This window comes from Hevea brasiliensis, chromosome 8 (assembly GCF_030052815.1).
Source record: "Hevea brasiliensis isolate MT/VB/25A 57/8 chromosome 8, ASM3005281v1, whole genome shotgun sequence".
Taxonomy (NCBI): Eukaryota; Viridiplantae; Streptophyta; class Magnoliopsida; order Malpighiales; family Euphorbiaceae; genus Hevea; species Hevea brasiliensis.
In genome coordinates, this window is record NC_079500.1 from 13921364 (window position 1) to 13929355 (window position 7992).

Here is a 7992-nt window from a genome sequence, read left to right on the forward strand (position 1 = left end):
GGCTAAAGTGTTCGCCAAGCTGCAGGCTAACTCACCGAAAGGGCGATGACCACTTTGGTTCTTTCAGTGAAGCCTAGTTGCGAGCTCTTTTCCGATCGCCTCGTCCCTTAAGAAGCTGGAAGAATCGTTTCTTCATTGTGAGGAGCAAAGATCCGAGCCGCTTTGAGATTTCCCAGCGGTGGTGGTACGGGGACCCTTGCTTAGAACCATATTACCTGAGCGAATAGGAAAGTTTGATAGGGATGGATCTGAAGAGTGAGGCTGCCACGAAAATGTATGCTTGTTTGGATTCGGTGTGTAGAAATGCACCATTGGACGGTTCAGCTGCTCACCGGCCAAGACCGCGAACTTCCGCTCTCTAACCTCGGCATCGGTATTTTCTATATCTCAATTCTCACGACCTTAGTGATCTCACTAACCTTTTCTTCGTGCCGGTATGGCGGGTGGTGAAGGTCATAGGAAGCGGAAAAAGGAAGAGAGATCTTCAGGAAAGTAAAGGAGATGAAGCGTTGAGCGACTCCAAACACACAGTCGCGAGCACAGGAGATACAAAGAGATCCTCCCCAACCTTGGGTCCTCGACCACTGAAGCTACCCGATCTCCTCCTAGATCGGAAGAGCACACTAATAAACTTGCAGTTGTCCCAAGCGCGGAAAGGGGACCTACTCAAGCTTCTGGGAGGACCTCCTCTCGGGGCGCTCAGATACTGATCGACTCCTTGAAGGATAACCGAACTGTTAAGGAGAACCCCGGTTTTGCTAAAGTCCTGGGGTCTACCATCTTCTTTCAGGAGGATCGGGACAGGCTATCCCAGAGTGGCCTTGATGACATATTGACTCGGACCATGAGCTTAAACGTGGAGTGTCTGGTGAACCAGACCATGATCCGGGAAAGGATTCAGCGCCTGGGTAAGGAGATCGGGAAGAAGAACCAGGAAGTGGATTCCCTCCGATCCGAACTCTCATCGGCTCGGGATTATATATCTCAGGTCGAGGGACGGGCAAAGCTCCATGAAGACCGGTTGGCGAGCAGGCCGTATTTGGACGAGAGGGACCGCGCTCTTAAGGAAGTCCAGGCGCTCCACGCCAATGCATCCTCTCAGGTCGCTCAACTTATAGAGGAACTCGAGGCGAAGGATAAGGAGCTTAAGGAGAGGGATGAGGAGATGGTGACGGGAATAGCTGAGGCCTATGTGAAGGCTCACAAGGATCTCTTGGCCGCACTCCAGGAGCGTTACCTAAGAAGACTTTTCTTGGATGGACGACCTGGCACCCTGGGGCGATGGTGAAGATAGTGAGGATGAAGCCAGGGTGAGAGGAGAGGGAGTGATCCAAATGTAGATCAGGCTGGGGGTGATCCCCCAGCCGAATAACTTTGTACAAATTATGACATGAAATGAAATGCCTTTTGTTCAATGAATGATTGTGATCGGAAAATTTTGAACCATTATTTGTCTGAGTATTTGATTGTATGAGCACAATGAGAACAAAAACTAAATGTGATTATTAATCTAAGTATGAGAGATCGGAAAGCACTCTGAACATGAGATCGGTAGGGAAGAAATGCGAGAGAACTTGACCGAAAATTTAACTCGAACACTTAAGATCGGAATCGAACCAACACTTTAGCTCTTAAACTTTCGGAAGGAGGTCGGCAATAAAGCGGTAGGAAAAGATCTAGTGCTAGTTCACTCCATTTATCAACGAGGATCGGGAATATTCTTGACAGGTCCGGAAATCCGGCAACGGGTTTGAAGGATCGGTAAATGATTTGAGAGATCGGCTGAGTTTCAAGGGATGCGTAGGACTTATCATTGATTCACGTCTTTGCGAGGAGAGGTCGGAAATGTGACCGCCTACCAAAGAGGATCGGAAACGTGATAAGCTACTCCGAGGAAACTTAGAACCGGGGATCTGTTTCAAAGTATTATGTGGATAGGAAAAAAAATGGTGTCTACAGATCCCCCTCTTTACGTAATTTCTATTAAAGGAAAAATTTCAGTATAGGAATTATGTAAAGATTACGACTCATATTTTGGACGATTAGGTATTTGATATTAGGGAACTAATGCACACCTAAGTTAATGACCTAGAATATTAAAATCAACTTAGATCTATAAACGGAGGTTGATATGAGAAATTTAAATTGCATGAAATTAAAATCAACTTAGATCAAGGAACCAGAGGTTGATAAGAAATGTAAATTGCATGAAATTAAAATCAACTTAGATCAAGGAACCAGAGGTTGATAACGAAATTTAAATTGCATGAAATTAAAATCAACTTAGATCAAGGAACGGAGGTTGATAACAGAAATTTAAATTGCATGAAATTAAAATCAACTTAGATCAAGGAACCAGAGATTGATGGTGGAATTGCAGGAAAATAAAATCAACTTGGATCAAGGATCCAGAGGTTGATGGTGGAATTGCAGGAAAATAAAATCAACTTGGATCAAGGATCCAGAGATTGATGGTGGAATTGCAGGAAAATAAAATCAACTTGGATCACGGATCACTCGATTGATGGTGGAATTGCTGGAAAATAAAATCAACTTGGATCAAGGATCCAGAGATTGATGGTGGAATTGCAGGAAAATAAAATCAACTTGGATCAAGGATCCAGAGATTGATGGTGGAATTGCAGGAAAATAAAATCAACTTGGATCAAGGATCCAGAGATTGATGGTGGAATTGCAGGAAAATAAAATCAACTTACAAAACAAGTCTGACTTTGGCATATGAAGTTATTCCCTGAAAGAGTGTACTCAACAAGATAACGAAGGCGGACGATTAATGGAGGAGGAGTTGCAAGACCTGACCTATGATCTCATTCTTTCGGATGCCCCTTTTCATTCCCGACTTTCTTCTTATTCTACGGAAAGCGCCCTTGCGGGTTTTCACTTTCTCTTCGTCCATTCGGCTAGAAGCGCCCTTTCGGGTTTTCGCCTCTAGTTGTTTTTTTTTTAAGGCCGTCATTCCCTGCAAATCTCATAGCAAAGTACGTGAGGTTATCAATTCTCGAATTCAAATCTTATGGCAAAAATTTAACTAATTAATAGCACATTAAACAAAGAGAAAGGGCAGTATTAAAAGCGGGCAGTCAGAAAAATAAGAGCGGAAGGAATAAAGTATAACTTTATTATGGTCTTGAAAACGAAGATAAACTTTCAAAGGAAAGGCCATAGGGATAGATCTCACATATTCCTTATGGTTAATTTTGAAGTCTTTTAAGCGCCATTATTTGAGTTCTTTGAAGCCGCATGTCGTAACGGTCTCTTTTCTATCCGTGGTTTCATGCCCCTTCCTTATTCCTCCACTTCGGTTCTTGGGGCCCTTTTGGTTTTCACCCCAAGATTTTTTTTTTTAAGGCGCCCTTCGGGTTTCATCCTTTCTCCTTTTCATGCATAGTATCTCTTGTGATGTCGGCATTCACAGTCTCGGGAATTCTTCACCGTCCATGTGAGTCAAGATCAAGGCTCATCCATAAAACGCCTTTTTAATCACATAAGTACCCTCGTAGGTTGGTGACCATTTGCCCAGGGGATCGTTTTGGTTTGGCAGTACTTTCTTCAGAACTAAGTCCCAGTTGAAATTCCGTGGCGCACGCGTTTTTATCAAATGCCACGCCATTCTTCTGCAGTATAATTGTCCGTGACATCTGCTGTTAACCTTTTCTCATCCAGAAATTCAATCGATCCAACCTTGATGGATCCATTCGACTCATCGATCCACGATTCCTTCAAAATTCTTAGGGACGGGATTTCAACCTCAATAGGCAATACAGCTTCCATCCCGTAGACCAGTGAGTATGGTGTTGCCCCGGTCGAGGTTCTTACGGAAGTCCGGTATGCGTGGAGAGCGTAGGGAAGCATATCATGCCAATCCCTATATGTGACTGTCATTTTCGGATTATTCTCTTGAGGTTTTGTTCGCGGCTTCAACCGCTCCATTCATCTGGGGGCGGTATGGGGAGGAATTGAGATGTCGGATTACGTATTGATCACGGCACGAATCTTGGACTGTTCGGAGTTCTTGGCGTTATCGGTGACAATTTCATTCGGGAGACCATGCCGGCAGATGATATTGTTTCTGAAGAATTTGAGAACCGTGTTCTGCGTGATGTGAGCATAGGATGTCGCCTCGACCCACTTGGAGAAATAGTCGATGGCTACAAGGATGAATCTGTGCCCATTGGATGCCTTGGGATTGATGGGACCAATCACATCTATGCCCCACATTGCAAAAGGCCACGGTGAGACGAGATTGAACAGCTTGTGAGGTGGCATATTTATCGGATCTGCGTAAATCTGACACTTTTTGCACTTCAGGAAATACTCGATGCAATCCTTTTCCATTGTGGTCCAAAAATACCCACGTCGCATGATTTGCTTCGTCATCATGTGACCATTGGCGTGAGTGGCACAATTTCCCTCATGCGTCTCAAAGAGGATTCTCTTAGCTTCTTTTGCATCTACGCATCTCAGTAATTCGCCGTTGGCGCTCCTCTTGTATAGGGTCTCTCCACTGGGAAAGTACCCTAATGCTAATCTCGAATCATCTTCTTTTCATTCTTGCTTGCCCCGAAGAAATTCTCGTTCTGATGAGACCAGGATGTCATGATACCAAGGCTTTCCGTCGGGCTCTTCTTCGATCATGAGACAATAGGATGGCTCATACATTATCTTAATATTGAACGTCTGAAACGTCTGTCCTTCTTCGATTTGAGCCATAACGGCCCGGAGTAGCTAAGGCATCCGCAAATTGATTCTGTCTCTACTCGGATGAGTGAAAGAGATTTCTTGAATTCCTTGATCATATCCATTAAGTGCTTCTGATAGGGGATTAGCTTTGGATCCTTGGTTTGCCATTCTCCCTTAACCTGATAAATTATCAGAGCGTAGTCTCAATACACATCCAAATTTCTGATTTTCATATTTATAGAGGCATGTAGACCCATCACACAAGCTTCATATTCAGCGACATTGTTGGTGCGGTCAAATCCCAACTTAGCGGTATTGGGAAGTGCTTTCCTTCTGGGGATACTAGTACGGCTCCGATTCCGTTCCCGGATAAATTGACCGCTCCGTCAAAATACATTTCCCATACATTGGCTGGTTCCCCTTCTTCGCAGTCTACTTCATTAATATGCTCATCAGGGAACTCAAAATTCAGAGCTTCATAATCCGGGATAGGGTTTTCTGCTAGGAGGTCAGCAATCACGCTACCTTTCACCGCTTTCCGGGTCATGTAGACTATATCATATTGGGAGAGTATAACCTGCCACTTGGCTATCCTTCCTGGCACGAAGGGGCTCTCAAATACATATCTGATAGGGTCCATCTTGGAGATGAGCCATGTTTTGTGATTTAACATGTAGTGCTTAAGGCGATTTCTTTGTCTGTGCCAACGCGACAAGTGTTTTCTTAGGACGAGTACCTTGACTCACAATCATTGAACTTCTTGCTCAGGTAATTAATGGCACTCTCTTTTCGGCAGGTATCATCATTCTGTACAAAAACACATCCCATGGTATTCTGTTGTACTGCAATGTACAGGATCAGAGGCCTACCTGACACAGGTGGGACCAATCTTGAGTGGGTTTGTGAATCGCTTGATTTTCTCAAAAGCCTCTTGACAAACTGAATCCCATTGAGTAGAGTTGTTTTTCCGGAGTAATCTGAAAATAGGCTCAGCTTTGGCAGTGAGATTAGAAATAAACCTCGAAATGTAGTTCAGTTTTCCCAGAAAACTGCGCACCTCCCTTTCTGTTTTTGGGGACGGCATTTCTTGAATAGCTCGAACCTTGTCTGGATCTACTTCTATCCCTTTCTCGCTTACTATGAATCCCAACAGTTTTCCCGATCTAGCTCGAATATGCACTTAGCAGGTTCACTTCAAGGTATTTCTGAGTCTTTCAAACACCCTCCTTATCACTGAACGTGGCTCTCCTCTCCCGGGATTTGATGATCATATCATCCACATACACCTCCACTTCTTTATGCATCATATCGTGGAATAATGTGACCATTGCTTGTGGTAAGTAGCCGGCATTCTTCAACCCGAAGGGCATGACCGATAGCGAGAATACCCCCATTGGGTGATAAAGCGCTTTTATCCTTGTCTTCCTCGTCCATTGGGATCGATTGTACCCTGATGCCCCATCAATACACGAACATCTGCCCAGACCCGCGGCATTTTCAACTAACACATCAAGGAGGGGGGGAGGGAAATCGTCTATCAAACTAGCTTTATTAAGATCCTGTAGTCAACACACACCACGACTCTCCGTCTTTCTTCATCACTGTGACGACGTTAGCCACCCATTGGGGATATTTGACAACTTATAAGAACCGTCATCTGTTTCTTGACTTCATCCGAACCTTGAGCGGTGTATCGGGATTCATTCTCCTCAGTTTCTGCTTCACCGGGATCGTTCCCGGAATTAAAGGAATCTTGTGCGTCACTATCTGAGGGTCCAAACCGACCATGTCATCATAGCTCCAAGAGAACACGTCGAGAAATTCCTTAAGCAGACCGATCATATCTCCCAACTCCTCACTCTCCACTATCTTAAGTTCCCTTTACTTCTTCCGTGCCTAAGTTTATTGTGCACGCGTTTCGTCTTCACAAGGCACGAGGAGGGTTCATCTTTTCATTGCTTTCTTACGTAAGGTCTTCCTCGAATTACTTGAAGTAATGGCGGTTATGGGGATTTCAAAATTAACGGAGGAATTTACGAGTCTATTGGATTATTAGGTGTTAATTGATGAATTGTCTGAAGGAATAAAGAATAGAACATGTTATAAGGATGGAAAGAAAAAGAGTATTGAATTAAAAATGCGCTATTAATTCATTAATATTAATGCCATAAGAAAAGGTCCATTTACAGTATTACACTTGTCACCATGGACAAAGTGATCAAGTGTAGATAACCAGAGGTACTTTACTCGAGATTGAGTACAGGATATCCTCCGTTGTCCAGTTGTCAAGCTCCTGCTCTTGACCATTGGCGAAGTTAGGGCCTCATACAAGGAATCGGTTGGATGACATCTATGGATGGATCATCGGTGATTCTTCCGTACTTGCGGATGTTGAATGACCGGTTTAGTGAAGATTTCCGTGATTCTCGGGACTACTTTCACCTTTCCTATCTTACGTCAAATCTCCGATCCCAAGCATTTTTCTCATCCGAATCGCCCATCCACGAGGGCATCCTCCTCATATCCCAAACCACAACGGCCTATCTTACGAATGGCGGTATAGGCTTGACAATCCCTTGTAAAGTGGTGCCTAGGCCTTTACCCTCTTCATACCCGCTTCTTGACATTACTTTGGCCACCATAGCCATGGCCCCCTCCTTCCCAAAGATCTTGCAATTCAAGGGCACGGAAAGAACTTTCCAATGACTCCTCATTTGCTTCCACATAAGGGAGTGATTGCGGCTTGGTGACTAGTATGGCCTCTTCGCCCTTCACCGTGATGATTTTGCCGTCCTTAATGTATTTGATCTTCTGGTGCAAAGTAGAAGGAACAGCATTCGCAGAATGGATCCAAGGCCTCCCTAACAGCATGGTGTAAGCTGGCTCAATGTTCATCACTTGAAACGTGATATTGAAAGTACATGCACCGACCTGGATTGGCAAGTCAACGTCCCCCAGCACCTCTCTCCTTGTTCCGTCAAAAGCTCTCACCACCATAGTACTTTGACGTATGTCTGATTGGTCAACTGGCAATCTAGGTGGACAAATGAATTCGAGGGTCCGAATTCCCAGTATACTTGTCAAAATCGGGGACCTTGAATTTGGGCGGCACCACCACATCGGGAACCAATCTTAGTGATGCCACGTCAACTGAGCCATACATATTCAGGCCCTCTATAGCTCTCAATCTCTCTTCCAGGCGGATGACTTCTCATTTTCTCTCATCTTACTTTCTCCTCCTGTTGTGTGAGGTGCTCCCCCAACTGGGAAATGAGGGGCAGAATGAATTGG